This window comes from Schistocerca cancellata, chromosome 4, assembly GCF_023864275.1.
Source record: "Schistocerca cancellata isolate TAMUIC-IGC-003103 chromosome 4, iqSchCanc2.1, whole genome shotgun sequence".
NCBI classification, from domain to species: domain Eukaryota; kingdom Metazoa; phylum Arthropoda; class Insecta; order Orthoptera; family Acrididae; genus Schistocerca; species Schistocerca cancellata.
The window spans coordinates 578,460,820-578,480,286 of NC_064629.1; positions in this window are offsets into that span (position 1 = coordinate 578,460,820).

Sequence of the window (19,467 nt, forward strand, 5' to 3'; positions counted from 1 at the left end):
GGAGTCAGTATTTCCTCACGTGTTCCAACATTTCTACTGAATCCTAACTGATCTTCCCCAAGGTCGGCTTCTACCAGTTTTTCCATTAGTCTGTAAAGTCATTAATATTTTGCTGCCGTGGCTTATTAAACTGATAGTTCGGTAATTTTCACACCTTTCAACACCTGCTTTCTTTGAAATTGGAATAATTATATACCGAGCGAGGTGGCGCAGTGGTTAGCAAACTGGACTCGCATTCGGGAGGATGACGGCTCAATCCCGCGTCCGGCCATCCTCATTTAGGTTTTCTGTGATTTCCTTGAATCGCTTCAGGCAAAAGCCGGGATGGTTCCTCTGAAAGGGCACGGCCGTCTTCCTTCCCCGTCTTTCCCTAATCCAATGAGACCGATGACCTCGCTGTTTGGTCTCTTCCCCCAAACAATCCAATCCAATCCAATAATTACATTCTTATTGAAGTCTGAGGGTATTTCGCCTGTGTCATACATCTTGCTCAGCAGATGGTAGAGTTTTGTCAGGGCTGGCTCTCCCAAGGCTCCCGGCGCCTTGTTTAATCTAATCCTATCAGGAGCTATTTGTTCCCATGGACTGATGCGTGCAACATGACATACATACTCCCACTTAATCAGTTTATGAACAGTTGTACAATCTTCAACAAACCGCTCTTCTTCACAGTATGTGAAGCCATTACGTTTTGCATGAAACACCATATCACGCGGAAATACACAGCGTGAATATTAAGTTTGTTGTTTTATTTAAAATTTGGAAATTTGTGGTAAGGTCTTATGGGACCAAACTGCTGAGGTCATCATTCCATAAGCTTTCGCACTACTTAATGTAACTTAAACTAACTTACGCTAAGGCCAACACGCACGCCCATGACCGAGGGAGAACGTGCGACGGGGGCAGTGACGCGGACCGTGACAAGGCGCCCCTGACCGTGCGGCTACCCCGCACGGCAAATGTAAAGTGCTATCTGTTAGTAACACACCTCCAGCTTTCAACGTCCTGTAGAAACTTTCATGCGGAAGAACACAGTGGGAACATCTACTTCTACCTGTTTTATCTGTTAGTAACAATTAGTAATACATTCTCAACCTTCGAGACATACTGATATTAACAACTTTGTTTTATGAACGTATTTAACATACATGAATAAAATACGTTGTTACTATGTTACTTTTCTTAGTGCTCATTCTGTCTTACATCTGCACAATATTGTCTAAATAACTGATTATTATATGCTATAAACTATGCTTTCAAACCAATAGGAGCAACGACATATTTCGTTACTCTATCTGTAATTCCAAATTGTACAGATTTATTACATATAGGAGTTATAGTTTGGTAGAGCAAGCATCTTATATGCCGTGTTCACGTGCATAATTCACAACAACGTCGAATAACGCTTTCATATACGGTTGCCATCGAATTAGACTATCTGTTGGAACCCACACTGCACTACATAAGCAACAGAAATTAATAACACATGAATGTTTCAAATAAATACGCTATGAAGGACCCTCTGATGATGATGATGATAATTTCATAATAGGAGTTCCATACAGGTTCATGATGGATGCTTTGTTGCCAAAGATGGTGATGTTCGGAGGAGGAAGACGAGCTGGATCATACTCTGCTGCCAACAAATCGTCGATGTACTTCAGCTGTCTGCATAACTCACTCCACTCCATCTCTGTAAATCGCACTTTAGTGTTACATCGAACATGATCGAGTTCTAGGAAGGAAGGAAGATTGGGTTTAACGTCCCGTCGACATCGAGGTCATTAGAGACGCAGCACAAGGTCGAATTTGTGTCAAGAATGGGTAAGGAAATCGGTGTGCCCTTTCAAGAAAACCATCCCGGAATTTGCCTGGAGTGATTTAGGGAAATGACGGAAAAGCTAAATCTGGATGGCTGGAGGAGGGTTTCAACCGTCGTCCTCCGTGATGCGAGTCCAGTACGCTAACCACTGTGCCATCTTGCTCGGTATACGTTTAGAAACACATGCTGTTAACACGTACGTACTGGTAAAGAGTAACATTTTTTGAACTGAACCGGTGCTACGATCGCAATCCAAGATTTATTCACCTTTCCACAGCAATATGATATCCCAGCTGACCTCTAAACCCTCGAGCGTAACGGAATACACGTTGCTGCACACATGCCTTAGTCCTCAAGCCACTGAAGCTTAGAGTTCTTAGCGCAACTGCGTACACTTTAGCGTTGTAATAAAATTTCACACGAAAATTAATCATGTGAAAATACTTGCAAATTAAACTATTTACACATGACTCTGGACCTTAAATTATGTTATGAAATTGCGACAATTACATTTTTTGTTGTAACATTTACACTAGTAGACATTCTTGTAAAATTAAGAGAATTATACTGTTTCGTGGCAACATTTACGTGAATTTGCGGTATTTACGTATGGAGAGGTCGAACCTAGGGCCTAGAGGGCAGGGGGCCTGGAGGTAATGGACTGGCACCCAAGATCACGAGGCTAGAAGTTTAAAATACTTGGAACAATTGCGTACGCTAATCGTTATTGTGAAATTTCGATTAAATTAGATGAAAATTAAAATATTTGCACATACTGCTGGGGACGAACCCCGAACCTTTCATGTTCGAGACCTTAAAGTTGTTGTGAAGTAGATTGTAAGGTCATATGCTCTTGGGCACTCTTAGTTCACATGCACTATCAGAATGCATAACACTTGTTATGGCAGTGGAGGGCAATTTCTTAAAAGTGAAAGTACGTCAGAATAATAAGGATATGATCTTGCGGAGCGGTTGAATGCCTAATACCACTCTTCTAACGATACCATACTTAAAAATACTAAATATCTGTAGAAACTATCCTTCGAGACACAAATGGTTTCACTTAAGTCGCTTACCTTTCTTCTCATGAATTAAAGCTACAAGATCATACAGTGATTCACTAGATAGAATACCGAATGTTGAATTATATTAACATAAGTAACTAAGCGAATTTTAAAAGTAGCTATCGATCAATAGCACTTTTCAGAGAAACGTCCAAAACTAGTTTGAGGAACCTATTTAGTTATCAAAATCTGGGGCACATTTCTTGGTTAAAGAAGTTATGCTGTAAGACTGTTGAAAATGGAAATTTCAAAGTAGAGAAGATCTTTGCGACTTCCACACAGTCAAAGAGAATGTATTATTCAAGTGCAGATCTGTCGAGTGTACACTGAGTGAATGCCGTAGAGCAGGCCTGTTCGCCGATCCGCTTGTGCGCGCTCGCGCCTCAGCAGTGAACAACCGGACGGAACACGGCGAGCAATGGAAGGGGGAGAGCAGGGTAGAAAACAGGAGGAGAGGGGAGGAGGAATAGGCACAAGGCAGCTGGGCGCGACAATCTGTTGTCAACGAGACTGATCTAAGGCAACTAACTTATGTATCGCTTAATGGTGGCTAATTAAAGCCTTTCGAGGCAACTTTATTTACTAAAACTGTTGCATTGATGAGAAATGACATTAAACGAAACTTACATTTCTTTTAGTTGATGAGACAAAGATCGTGGGGCACCTAAGTACGAAACATTACATTTGTGACAACGGATATAGCCTTATGATGTATGTCATTTTCAGGCGAATTTTAAATTGATATCGGCATGTATTTCGCGACTATTGCATTAAGACGTTAAACACAGAATCAAATTATGTCAGCAAATATTACTTATTTAGCTTTTTACTATACATCAATGTCTTGAACCATTTTCTGAGTACTGCTAATTCGAAGATAAGACATTAAACTCAAGTCTTTCAGTGAGGTTCTGTAGATAAATTTCGTTCTCATTGTCGCGTAAAAAGTTGCCACTACAAATATGTACGTGCAAACATCGATGTAATCACAGCTGCAAACTTGTGAAGATGTGGAAAATAATGTCGTACCGGTACAAAATTTTTATACGAGTCTGTAATATTTGTTTTATTATGAAACTTATCACTCAAGTACCTGTCACACAGTACGTCTGGGAGTTGTAACTGTAGACAGACATGCTGCACTGACGTGTTATAAATTGTTTCTGGTCAAAAGAGCTAATCTCCACTTCAAGAATTACGCCATTGAGTATATACGCTTGCGTTTAAAACTGCAGCGAACTTAACATATCATCATTCCTCTGAAGAGAGCGCACGGTTTGCACCTTACTCTACATAATGAGGTCCGACAGGCACATTTTACCACCAGGGCTCACTGCTCAGGTCATGAGCGAGCGTGAGGTCTGCTGTGAATGATAAGAGTGAATACTTGGGAATCCTTAACGTGATTTCACGATAAAACAGCAATTTTTAATGAAAGGTACTCAAACTGATGCTCGTTCTAGAAACAAAACCGAACGCGAAATTGAATGATACGGTCATATTTTTAGACGTGTTTAAAACAAGATATAATGGTATCCCTGCTCTTCAACTCGATTGTGGTGATAAGGGAAGCAGAAAAACGAAATTTACTGGAGAATTAGATTAGGATACAGAAGACAAATTCTCCTGGTGGGTTTCTTGACATCGCAGATCACTCGTAAGTAGCTTCATATTCAGTGGAGGCAGTTACTAACTTGTTCTAACATTTAAAAACTTAGTTTTAAATTGCGTATATGTAAATCACGAATTCACGTACATGAGAGAAGTATTGAAAAATATCACAGAGAAAAGAAAACCATTAAGTTAAACTTGTGTTGTATTTAGTTAATGCCGTTTACAAAAGCTATATGTACTACTTTCACGCTGAAATACACTCATGCTCATAAATTAAGGATAATGCTGGTACATGGTGAAACAACGCTTTGGTGGGCGATTTGCAGGTTTAAATCACCTTGAGCTATAACCATGCGGTGCGCTTGACCTAGGATCGTCGCACGGTGGCACTGGCAGTAGTTCGCATACACAGAGGTGTGTTGGTGCATGTCAAGAGTACGGTGCAGCGAGTAAGTGTGCAGACGTTTTCAGTCGTGCTAATGGTGATTGTGTGTTGAAAATGGCTCAAAGAACACATACTGATGACGTTATGAGGGGTACACTACTAGGGCGACTGGAGGCTGGTCAAACATAGGAGGTCGTAGCACGGGCCCTCCGTGTGCCACAAAGTGTGATCTCAAGATTATGGCTCTGACCACTAAGGGACTTAACTTCTGAGGTCATCAGTCACCTAGAACTTAGAACTACTTAAACCTAACTAACGAAAAGACATCATATACATCCATGCCCGAGGCAGGATTCGAACCTGAGACCGTAGCCGTCGCGCGTTTCCAGATTGTAGCGTCTAGAACCGCTCGGCCACTCCGGCCGGCTCAAGATTGTGGCAACGATTCCAGCAGACAGGAAACGTGTCCAGGCGATACAGTACGGGACGTCCTCAGTGTACAACACAACAAGAAGATCGATATCTCACCATTAGTGCCCGCAGATGGTCACGGAGTACTGCAGGTAGCCTCGCTCGGGACCTTACCGCAGCCACTGGAACAGTTCTCTACAGACACACAGTCTACAGACGACTGAACAGCCGTGGTTTATTCGCCCGAAGACCTGCAAGGTGCATTCCACTGACCCCTGGTCACAGGAGAGCCCGTAAAGCCTGGTGTCAAGAGCACAGTACATGGTAATTGGAACAGTGGTCCCGGGTTATGTTCACGGACGACTCCAGGTGTAGTCTGAACAGTGATTCTCGTCGGGTTTTCATCTGGCGTGAACCAGGAACCAGATACCAACCCCTTAATGCCATTGAAAGGGACCTGTATGGAGGTCGTGGTTTGATGGTGTGGGGTGGGATTATGATTGGTGCACGTACATCCCTGCATGTCTTTGAGAGAGAAACTGTAACAGGTCAGGTGTATCGGGACGTCATTTTGCACCAGTATGTCCGCCTTTTCAGGGGTGCAGTGGGTTCCACTTTCCTCCTGATGGGTGATAACGCACGGTCCCACCGAGCTGCCATCGTAGAGGAGTACCTTGAAACAGAAGATATCAGGCGAATGAAGTGGCCTGCCTGTTCTCCAGACCTGAACCCCATCGAACATGTCTGGAATGCTCTCTTTCGACGTATCGCTGCACGTCTTCAAAACCCTACGACCCAACAGGCACTGGTGCAAGAATGCGAGGCTACACCCCAGCAGCTGCTCGACTACCTGATCCAAAGTATGCCAACCCGTTGTGCGACCAGTGTACTAGTGCATCGTGATCATATTCCATATTGATGTCAGGGTACATGTGCAGGAAACAGAGGCGTTTTGTAGCACATGTGTTTCGGGACGGTTCTCTCAACTTATCACTAATGTGGCACCACATTCTTAAATTATCCTTAATTTATGAACATGAGTGTAGTACAAAAGCACCCTACGAAGAAAAATTTAAAAGTGTTCACCAAAAATAAGGTAAATAGAAACTATTAAAATTGATTATTAGGGAATATTTTGGGGTGAAATAAGTTTTTATGGAAGTATAGAGGAAATTTTATTACACCAAAAATTACAGATGTAATTAAGAAAACAACTATTTCTTCATTCGGAATTCGTTAAAGAATCAGATACAGCACATTTAAAAATATCTCTTTAAGAGGAATCAATAACAACAGAAGTTGGCTAAATTTTGCAAGATGACAGCAACAACCATTCTTACCTCAGAGATAACATAAACAAATATGAAGATACCAGGAAAAAAGGTAAGACAAAGTTATACACAAGTGAGCTATTGAAAAGAAAGAAAAGTTAAGGCAAAGTATGGTACAGATTTCATAGGAGGGATAAAATGTATATGAAATGGTCGTATTCAATAAATGCTCACATAATCAAAAAGTACAATAGTAATAAACCGCGAATCGATTTAGCGATCAACTTACCACGCAATACATATAGCCAGGCCGCGCGAGATTAGCCGAGCGGTCCAAGGCGCTGCAGTCAGGGACCAATCGGCTGGTCCCGGCGGAGGTTCGAGACATCCCTCAGACATCGGTGTGTGTGTTTGTCCTTAGCATAATTTAGTTTAAGTAGTGTGTAAGCTTAGGGACTGATGACCTAAGCAGTTAAGTCCCATAATATTTCACACACATTTGAACATTTTGCAGAAAGCTGTTTGTTTCAGTGTCAGCATGTCTTCGATAAATTAAGGTAATGTTTGTTTATTTTTAATAATGTTGAACTGTAACCCTTCTTTTTCGAATAAATTATTGTTTATTTCTTATCAACAAGACGGTGATACATTTGTTTTTGTTTTTTTTCCACCTGTTACTGGGTCAACATTCGGCAGTATACTTCCAAATTCAAACTGATGCTCGTTCTAGAAACAAAACCGAACGCGAAATTGAATGGTACGGTCATATTTTTAGACGTGTTTAAAACAAGATATAATGGTATCCCTGCTCTTCAACTCGATTGTGGTGATAAGGGAAGCAGAAAAACGAAATTTACTGAAGAATTAGATTAGGATACAGAAGACAAATTCTCCTGGTGGGTTTCTTGACATCGCAGATCACTCGTAAGTAGCTTCATATTCAGTGGAGGCAGTTACTAACTTGTTCTAACATTTAAAAACTTAGTTTTAAATTGCGTATATGTAAATCACGAATTCACGTACATGAGAGAAGTATTGAAAAATATCACAGAGAAAAGAAAACCATTAAGTTAAACTTGTGTTGTATTTAGTTAATGCCGTTTACAAAAGCTATATGTACTACTTTCACGCTGAAATACACTCATGCTCATAAATTAAGGATAATGCTGGTACATGGTGAAACAACGCTTTGGTGGGCGATTTGCAGGTTTAAATCACCTTGAGCTATAACCATGCGGTGCGCTTGACCTAGGATCGTCGCACGGTGGCACTGGCAGTAGTTCGCATACACAGAGGTGTGTTGGTGCATGTCAAGAGTACGGTGCAGCGAGTAAGTGTGCAGACGTTTTCAGTCGTGCTAATGGTGATTGTGTGTTGAAAATGGCTCAAAGAACACATACTGATGACGTTATGAGGGGTACACTACTAGGGCGACTGGAGGCTGGTCAAACATAGGAGGTCGTAGCACGGGCCCTCCGTGTGCCACAAAGTGTGATCTCAAGATTATGGCTCTGACCACTAAGGGACTTAACTTCTGAGGTCATCAGTCACCTAGAACTTAGAACTACTTAAACCTAACTAACGAAAAGACATCATATACATCCATGCCCGAGGCAGGATTCGAACCTGAGACCGTAGCCGTCGCGCGTTTCCAGATTGTAGCGTCTAGAACCGCTCGGCCACTCCGGCCGGCTCAAGATTGTGGCAACGATTCCAGCAGACAGGAAACGTGTCCAGGCGATACAGTACGGGACGTCCTCAGTGTACAACACAACAAGAAGATCGATATCTCACCATTAGTGCCCGCAGATGGTCACGGAGTACTGCAGGTAGCCTCGCTCGGGACCTTACCGCAGCCACTGGAACAGTTCTCTACAGACACACAGTCTACAGACGACTGAACAGCCGTGGTTTATTCGCCCGAAGACCTGCAAGGTGCATTCCACTGACCCCTGGTCACAGGAGAGCCCGTAAAGCCTGGTGTCAAGAGCACAGTACATGGTAATTGGAACAGTGGTCCCGGGTTATGTTCACGGACGACTCCAGGTGTAGTCTGAACAGTGATTCTCGTCGGGTTTTCATCTGGCGTGAACCAGGAACCAGATACCAACCCCTTAATGCCATTGAAAGGGACCTGTATGGAGGTCGTGGTTTGATGGTGTGGGGTGGGATTATGATTGGTGCACGTACATCCCTGCATGTCTTTGAGAGAGAAACTGTAACAGGTCAGGTGTATCGGGACGTCATTTTGCACCAGTATGTCCGCCTTTTCAGGGGTGCAGTGGGTTCCACTTTCCTCCTGATGGGTGATAACGCACGGTCCCACCGAGCTGCCATCGTAGAGGAGTACCTTGAAACAGAAGATATCAGGCGAATGAAGTGGCCTGCCTGTTCTCCAGACCTGAACCCCATCGAACATGTCTGGAATGCTCTCTTTCGACGTATCGCTGCACGTCTTCAAAACCCTACGACCCAACAGGCACTGGTGCAAGAATGCGAGGCTACACCCCAGCAGCTGCTCGACTACCTGATCCAAAGTATGCCAACCCGTTGTGCGACCAGTGTACTAGTGCATCGTGATCATATTCCATATTGATGTCAGGGTACATGTGCAGGAAACAGAGGCGTTTTGTAGCACATGTGTTTCGGGACGGTTCTCTCAACTTATCACTAATGTGGCACCACATTCTTAAATTATCCTTAATTTATGAACATGAGTGTAGTACAAAAGCACCCTACGAAGAAAAATTTAAAAGTGTTCACCAAAAATAAGGTAAATAGAAACTATTAAAATTGATTATTAGGGAATATTTTGGGGTGAAATAAGTTTTTATGGAAGTATAGAGGAAATTTTATTACACCAAAAATTACAGATGTAATTAAGAAAACAACTATTTCTTCATTCGGAATTCGTTAAAGAATCAGATACAGCACATTTAAAAATATCTCTTTAAGAGGAATCAATAACAACAGAAGTTGGCTAAATTTTGCAAGATGACAGCAACAACCATTCTTACCTCAGAGATAACATAAACAAATATGAAGATACCAGGAAAAAAGGTAAGACAAAGTTATACACAAGTGAGCTATTGAAAAGAAAGAAAAGTTAAGGCAAAGTATGGTACAGATTTCATAGGAGGGATAAAATGTATATGAAATGGTCGTATTCAATAAATGCTCACATAATCAAAAAGTACAATAGTAATAAACCGCGAATCGATTTAGCGATCAACTTACCACGCAATACATATAGCCAGGCCGCGCGAGATTAGCCGAGCGGTCCAAGGCGCTGCAGTCAGGGACCAATCGGCTGGTCCCGGCGGAGGTTCGAGACATCCCTCAGACATCGGTGTGTGTGTTTGTCCTTAGCATAATTTAGTTTAAGTAGTGTGTAAGCTTAGGGACTGATGACCTAAGCAGTTAAGTCCCATAATATTTCACACACATTTGAACATTTTGCAGAAAGCTGTTTGTTTCAGTGTCAGCATGTCTTCGATAAATTAAGGTAATGTTTGTTTATTTTTAATAATGTTGAACTGTAACCCTTCTTTTTCGAATAAATTATTGTTTATTTCTTATCAACAAGACGGTGATACATTTGTTTTTGTTTTTTTTCCACCTGTTACTGGGTCAACATTCGGCAGTATACTTCCAAATTCACACGAGGGAATGCAAGAGAAAGAAGAGAGTGAAGTAGAATAGGAGTAATGTGATGAAAAGATTGTGCATTTCCAAAGACGGAACGCCCAAGAGTACCAGAGCCCGTGACTTCACAAACAGCAAGGATGTTCAGCGCCTTGCATGTACCTTAGATGATGAATGAAACACGGAAAGTCGTTTCAAATGTGGGTTGCCTTGACGTTTGTGCAGTGCATTAAACGAATTTTTTATTGAAATTCCATAAAAATTGCAGAATAATGAAAAATTTTCTGAGTGTACTTTCACACATAATAACAACATTTTACAGGAATTACATAAATATATATCTATTTTTGTTCAAATGGTTCAAATGTCTCTGAGCACTATGGAACTTAACATCTGAGGTCATGAGTCCCCTACATTTAGAACTACTTAAACCTAACTGACCTAAAGACATCACACACATCCATGCCCCAGGCAGGATTCGAACCTACGACCGTAGCAGCAGCGCCGTTCCGGACTGAAGCGCAAAGAACCGCTCGGCCACAGCGGCCGGCTCTATTTTTGTCAGTTCATAATTAAAATCCATCAAAGCAATCTGTGGAAACATGTTATTACTAGGACAAAAAACGTATTTGAATCCTGATGCACAATATACTCCCCTAATGTACACATCAACAAAAGTGTTGCATCACCCCGCTATGTCGTGTCGGTGTGTTGCTGCTGTGACTGTTCCATCGAAGCAATTGCCAGAAACATATTATTACTAGGACATAAAACTTATTGAATTCTGATGCTCCAAAGACATCCCCCAATGCACACATCAACAAAAGTGTTGCATCGCCTCGATACGTCGTGTCGGTGTGTTGCTGCTGTGACTGTTCCTCCACTGACTGGAAAGTAACCCCTGACGTTGTTTGTAAACATACACACAGCTAACCACGAGTGCCATCTATGAGTAGAACGCTGGACGTGAATAGACTGCAGCAGTTCAGTTAAATAAAAATCACAAGTATGGACGCATTAGAGACCTCTGTCGACCAGTAGAGTCAACATTCCACGATAGACTGTTGTGACCAATCATCACGTTGCGCGCAGAAGGCTTGTCAACAGTGGAAGTTGCTCGACGCGTGCACCGACGTTAAAGTGATGTGGTGTGGACAGAGAATCGATTCCAGTTTACCTGCAGTGTTCACGACTTACACCATGCAGACCGTCCTTGCTCGGGAGGTGCACAAGTTGATCGATATCTGCGAATTTTGAGTGAAAAAAGAAATAAAATGAAACCGTGGGGCGCGGCGCGTTAGCCGTGCGGCCTAAGGCGCTGCAGTCATGGACTGTGCGGCTGGTCCCGGCGGAAATTCGAGTCCTCCCTCGGGCATGGGTGTGTGTGTGTTTGTCCTTAGGGTAATTTAGGTTAAGTAGTGTGTAAGCTTAGGGACTGATGACCTTAGCAGTTAAGTCCCATAAGATTTCACACACATTTGAACATTTTTGAATTAAAACCGTGGGCTGAGTATTCCAGAACGGATTTTTGCGTTCGAAGTGGCTGTAAGACGTGATGTATCGCACCAAACTGGTATGAGACGATTACATGATGGGAATCTCTATCCCCAACTACCTTGACGAGCACCACGTTGTAAACCACAATACCATACACTCTGTTGCAGATGGGAAACAAATAGTCCAGAATGATGGACGCTCAAGGATTGGCGTCTGTGCTATTTACGGACAAAACTCGGACCTGTTTGTACCCTGACAATTGCAGACAACGTGTTTGGAGACGTCCTGGTAATATCGAACGCATCCAACACTGTGTCTCATATATGCAGCAAGGCGGTGGCGGTGTTATGTTCTGATGTGGCCTTAAATGAGGCCACCTACAGCTTTCGTGGTTGTTGACATCCACTTCACTGCTCTGGGGTACAGGAATGACATTCTGCAACCAATAGCTGGATAGCATCGCCGGCATCACGGTAACAGTTTCATCTTGTTGGGTGATAACTCGAGTGCTCATCGTGCTGTTCTGTTGGAAACGTTCCTTCAGCATGCTACGGTCACCAGAAAGGAGTGGCCTGCCTCTTCCTCGGATATGAACCTAATGGAAAATGTGTGGGATCGATTGAAACAAGCTGTTTTTGGACGTCGACTAAGACCTCGTACTTTGCGTGACTTACTCAGAATCGCCATTGAAGGAAGGAACAATTCGCACCAGAGCAATGGCTTGATGATCACATCGACGTTACGCCGCGACGAACGCAAGCCAGTATCCGCGCAAAGGGACGTTCCACCACGTACTGACGTTTCTGAGGAGTGCTGAGAATAATAGCCCACGGGAAACAGACGTTGCCGTTAACAAATGTTTCTTTTTTAATTATTATTATTATTATTTTGTGATCTGGACACATTGTAAACGAATACATTCGAGAGGCTCAGAGACAGTTTTGGTTTTCTGTGCCATGAACATCGAAATAAAGGAGTGATTTAAAACTTTTGTTGAAGTGTGTATTTTGATGAATCACAACATATATTTAAATTGATTATTTTAGTATTACGTTGTCCTATAACAACGTATTGATCACCAGTATAAACTCATATATTATCGAACTTAACACACCAATAAAAACGCCGCCACCATTGGCGTCTAGCCTATCTTTGCGATATACACAGCCAAAAAAATGCAACACTCACGAAGACAAGGTCATTTATTGACAAGTAAAGTGGCACGTAGTTCATCATTGTAGGAACACACGTTACAGAAAAGGGTGCCCAAATATCGCATCAATACACAGTGTATCCCCTCTGACGTCAACGCAGGCTTGAATTTTCAAGTGAAATCGATCATAAAGATGCCGAGTGCCAATCCAGCAGTGGACTCTCCCAAGCACCCTCCGCCTTTTGGTGCAAATCGGCGATGGCTCCTGCATGTCCTAGAGAACGAGTACGAGCATATTTCGTCGTAGCAGCCGTGTGTGCCCGTGCTTCGTTCCGCTGAAAAAGAGCATCACCTACCTGTCAAAGAAATTGCAGTAGCATGGGGATAACGGCTTGTGCAATGTAACAGAGACTGGTCAGATTATCCTACAGAAACACTACATGTGACCGTGAGTTGTAACTGATAGTTCTCCCTCACAATCTAGCCTGGGATGGGGCTTATGTACTGTAGGCAAATGCACTTTGGAATAGGCAGCTCACCAGGTCTACATCATATATGTGTACATCCGTCACTCATTTAGGTACAGGATCTACACTCGTCACTGAAGGCAACAGAATGCCATTCCACTCTACCGTCAACTCTTTCACGACTCCAGGTAACCATGCTTTGTGGTGCCAATGGCATCCTGGCTGGAGGCACGTGTCATCTTAATCCTGCCATCACCAGACGGTTCCCGGTGGTCCCTGATGACACAGTAGGCGTAGCTTGTGCCCGAATGTCATATCTGAATGATGTTGATCGTCCACCGCTACTCGTACAGTGCACCGATCTCGCTGTGCGCCTGTGCTATGCGAATGTCCAGAACCTGATCTACAGGAGTGGGAATGATCCACAGACCACTGCTGAAAGCAGCGACTTATCACCGATGCATTGTGTCCAACACCTGCAGGAGTCCGTCGATACGTCTATCCATCACCCAGTAGGTACAAAATGCAACTCCTTCCAGATGACTGCACTGTGCAGCAGGAGCACGTAATCGTCGATGGGACATGGTTGTAGACTAGAATGTACACTACTCACCATTAAAATTGCTACACCAAGAAGAAATGCAGATGATAAACGGGTATACATTGGACAAGTATATTATACTAGAACTGACATGTGATTACATTTTGACGCAATATGGGTGCATAGATCCTGAGACATCAGTGCCCAGAACAACCACCTCTGGCCGTAATAACGGCCTTGATACGCCTGGGCATTGAGTCAAACAGAGCTTGGACGGGTGTACAGGTACAGCTGTCCATACAGATTCAACACGATACCACAGTTCATCAAGAGTAGTGACTGGCCTATTATGACGAGCCAGTTGCTCGGCCACCATTGACAAGACGTTTTCAATTGGTGAGAGATCTGGAGAAGGTGCTGGCCAGGGCAGCAGTCGAACATTTTCTGTATCCAGAAAGACCCGTACAGGACCTGCAACATGCGGTCGTGCATTATCCTGCTGAAATGTAGGGTTCCGCAGGGATAGAATGAAGGGTAGAGCCACGAGTCGTAACACATCTGAAATGTAACGGCCACTGTTCAAAGTACCGTCAATGCGAACAAGACGTGACCGAGACGTGTAACCAATGGCACCTCATACCATCACGCCGGGTGATACGCCAGTATGGCGATGACGAATACACGCTTCCAGTGTGCGTTCACCTCGGTGACGCCAAACACGGATGCGATCATCATGATGCTGTAAACAGAACCTGGATTCATCCGAAAACATGACGTTTTGCCATTCGTGTACCCAGGTTCGTTGTTGAGTACACCATCGCAGGCGCTCCTGTCTGTGATGCAGCGTCATGGGCAACCGCAGCCATGGTCTCAGAGTTGATTGTCCATGCTGCTGCAAACGTCGTCCAACTGATAGTGCAGATGGTTGTTGTCTTGCAAACGTCTCCATCTGTTGACTCAGTGATCGAGACGTGGCTGCACGATCCGTTACAGCCATGCGGATAAGATGCCTGTCATCTCGACTGCTAGTGATACGAGGCCTTTGGGATCCAGCACAGTGTTCCGTATTACCCTCCTGAACCCACCGATTCCATATTCTGCTAACAGTCATTGGATCTCGACCAACGCGAGCACAAATGTCGCGATACGATAAACCGGAATCGCGATAGGCTATAATCCGACCTTAATCAAAGTCGGAAACGTGATGGTACGCATTTCTCCTCCTCACAGGAGGCATCACAAAAGCGTTTCACCAGGCAACGCCGGTCAACTGCTGTTTGTGTACGAGAAATCAGTTGGAAACTTTCCTCATGTCAGCACGTTGTAGGTGTCGCCACCGGCGCCAGTCTTGTGTGAATGCTCTGAAAAGCTAATCATTTGCATATCACAGCATCTTCTTCCTCTCGGTTAAATTTCGCGTCTGTAGCACGTCATCTTCGTGGTGTAGCAATTTTAATGGCCAGTAGTGTATGTTGCAAATACTGTTCGCCTTCAAACTCATCACGGTTACTGCCTGCAGAGTCAAATCAGAGGGTACACAGACAGGTCTTCTGAGTATTGTACCTTGGTGCCACTAAACACAGACATTGAGAGTGTTTCTTTTTATTCCGGCAGTGTATATTTCAGCCTGAATTTAGATTATCATAGTTATTCACTTCTAATCTTAGCCAGCCTTCTGTTCTTAATACCACATCTGTATCCACACTCCTGGAAATGGAAAAAAGAACACATTGACACCGGTGTGTCAGACCCACCATACTTGCTCCGGACACTGCGAGAGGGCTGTACAAGCAATGATCACACGCACGGCACAGCGGACACACCAGGAACCGCGGTGTTGGCCGTCGAATGGCGCTAGCTGCGCAGCATTTGTGCACCGCCGCCGTCAGTGTCAGCCAGTTTGCCGTGGCATACGGAGCTCCATCGCAGTCTTTAACACTGGTAGCATGCCGCGACAGCGTGGACGTGAACCGTATGTGCAGTTGACGGACTTTGAGCGAGGGCGTATAGTGGGCATGCGGGAGGCCGGGTGGACGTACCGCCCAATTGCTCAACACGTGGGGCGTGGGGTCTCCACAGTACATCGATGTTGTCGCCAGTGGTCGGCGGAAGGTGCACGTGCCCGTCGACCTGGGACCGGACCGCAGCGACGCACGGATGCACGCCAAGACCGTAGGATCCTACGCAGTGCCGTAGGGGGCCGCACCACCACTTCCCAGCAAATTAGGGACACTGTTGCTCCTGGGGTATCGGCGAGGACCATTCGCAACCGTCTCCATGAAGCTGGGCTACGGTCCCGCACACCGTTAGGCCGTCTTCCGCTCACGCCCCAACATCGTGCAGCCCGCCTCCAGTGGTGTCGCGACAGGCGTGAATGGAGGGACGAATGGAGACGTGTCGTCTTCAGCGATGAGAGTCGCTTCTGCCTTGGTGCCAATGATGGTCGTATGCGTGTTTGGCGCCGTGCAGGTGAGCGCCACAATCAGGACTGCATACGACCGAGGCACACAGGGCCAACACCCGGCATCATGGTGTGGGGAGCGATCTCCTACACTGGCCGTACACCACTGGTGATCGTCGAGGGGACACTGAATAGTGCACGGTACATCCAAACCGTCATCGAACCCATCGTTCTACCATTCCTAGACCGGCAAGGGAACTAGCTGTTCCAACAGAACAATGCACGTCCGCATGTATCCCGTGCCACCCAACGTGCTCTAGAAGGTGTAAGTCAACTACCCTGGCCAGCAAGATCTCCGGATCTGTTCCCCATTGAGCATGTTTGGGACTGGATGAAGCGTCGTCTCACGCGGTCTGCACGTCCAGCACGAACGCTGGTCCAGCTGAGGCGCCAGGTGGAAATGGCATGGCAAGCCGTTCCACAGGACTACATCCAGCATCTCTACGATCGTCTCCATGGGAGAATAGCAGCCTGCATTGCTGCGAAAGGTGGATATACACTGTACTAGTGCCGACATTGTGCATGGTCTGTTGCCTGTGTCTATGTGCCTGTGGTTCTGTCAGTGTGATCATGTGATGTATCTGACCCCAGGAATGTGTCAATAAAGTTTCCCCTTCCAATGAATTAACGGTGTTCTTATTTCAATTTCCTGGAGTGTATGATCAGTCAGTCATCTTTTTGTGTGTGGGGGAGCTTACTTTGTGCCCCGCTGTCACTTCCTCGCTTTCCTGTTCCAGTCGCGATTGGTCCGCGGAAAAACAATCGTAGGTAAGCCTCTGTGTGAGTCTGAATCACCTTCATGTTGTTTCCACGAGATTTTCTTAGGAGGAAGCAATACATTGCTTGATTATTCTAGAAACGGATGATCTCGGCATTTTGACTGTAAACGAAACGGTTGTGCAGAGCTCTTCTCTTATAGTTTGGTGGTCTCCGTGATGCTTTGGCGGTTACTAAATAAATGTGCAACGAAACGCTCTACCATTCTTTGGATCTTTCCTATTTACTCTGACAGTCCTCTCTCGTAAGTATCAGAGGTTGACAAACAACATTCAAAAATCAGGCTAACGAGGGCACTGTAAAGCACCTGTTTTGTGGTTAGACTACACTTCCTGAGAATTTTTCCAATGAAACTCACTCTGGAATCTGCCTTACCTGCAGTTAGTTTCATGTTATCGTTCTATGTACTTTGAAAAGCTCCGTACACATAAGCTTACATAACTTATAGATGTGACTGCATCGGGCACTTGTCCGACAGGCATGTAGTTTATGCAGCAAATGGTCTTTCTGTCTATTTATGCACAGTATGTCAAATTTACTTATGTTAAGGATCAACTGCCAATCCCTGCACGAAGTGTAGATCATCTGTAGGTCTTCCTGCATTTCGCTACAACTTTCCATCGTTGCTGTATACAACAGTATATTCGCGAAAAGCTTCATGAAACTTTCGACTTTATTCTCTAGGCTGTTTGTATGAGAGTACGTAGTTTGAACGGTAATCTAAGCTCAGGGCTGGGGAAGTTAAGCGCATAATGGCTTCTCGACCCAGTTAATATTAACTTTCATTATAATGCAGGAAGAAATAAAAAGAGTCAGCAGAGCAAGGCAGGCTGATTGCTACAGCCCTTCTAATCAAGTCACCTGTCAGTTGCCTGAGCTGTTCTTTGCGTGCTCTAGTCAAGACATGCTACCGCTCAATACTTACGGAATAATGGTGCTGTATCGCTAAGTCCACAACGCTGCTGTTATGCAGTTAACATCGTTGCACCATACAACACCAACAACAACAACAACAGAAAACGAAAAACACAACATGAATTTGGTATTTCTAATAAAGAGGATATACAAGTATATCAAAGGTTACAGTACAAAATAATACTACTTTACCATTGTGACTCGTTTATAAACAAAAAGTAACACTAAAAAAATTACGCAAGAAACGTCAGAGAAAGACGAAAACAATATTATTGTTATGAGAGTTCGTATAATTAGACGGATATCACAAACCAGACATAATTTAACCATAGATGCTATATTGTAACACAGGAATCTAATCTATAATGAATTTTGTAGTATATTTAGTCCGTGGTAATGGCCATTGAACTAAAGATTTATTGGAGAATATCAAACTAAATACCTTTCAGCCGTCTAAATTTTCAAATGTTATTTTATTGGGCTACCAGTTTCAGCGATGTATTACGCCATCTTCAAGTCCGCTGACCATCGTGTAGGAAGATTCCCACTTTTATCCAGTCTAAATAGAAACCAGCTTTCAAAGACTGCTATCCGTAGATTTTTGAGACAGCCATCACATCAAACGTCAACTGGCGGTGATGTTTGAAGTGGGTTAAGGCACAAGGTAAAACACGAAGTAGCTACTCTCCCACGACGTCTTTTTCGCAACTAACACTCTGTCGGGTGTTTCTGACACATTTGTAGCGTTCTTTTGATTTAAAGGTTGACGTTGGTTGCATTACTGAAGCTCTACATATGCTATATAGCAAACTGCCTAAATTTTTACATCGTCTGGAAGATTAGTAATGCTATTTTCAAGTATGGGTTGCGTCTGGAAAAGTAAGACCATCTTACGAAATTTTATCTAAACTGTGTGGTTGCGATAGTGGCCGATGAGCTTTGCATTTGCAGATATCCATCGAGGGAACACTTTGAGGCGCTAACTGTTTCCTTTGAAGAAACCACGGAGACTTAATCAGTTCACTTTAGGCAAATAGCCTTATATGTTATCATATCTTTGTCCTACAATCCATCGCTGTCATTCTGAACAGAAAAGCCGCAGTCGACACGGAACAAAACTACGAAAGCCGGAAGACAAGAAATTTCCTGGATACTACTTCTACACGTATTTTTGAACAACTATCATAAGTTTTAGTTCAAGAGAACGTGGGGTGTTATCTTAGCGAAGTTTGTTTTACATCACTGTAATTTACATGCCTGCTGTTCTCTTACCTCACACTAAGCGATCGAAAAAGTTATAAAATTATATTATCCGACTGTACCAACTAATAAAATATATATGTCTTGTACATTTCGTGCTTATAGCTTTTAAGAAGTATGTATCTTTTGTAATACAAATACCACAGATGATGAGCAACGGGAGGAACTAGTCACCTAAAATAAT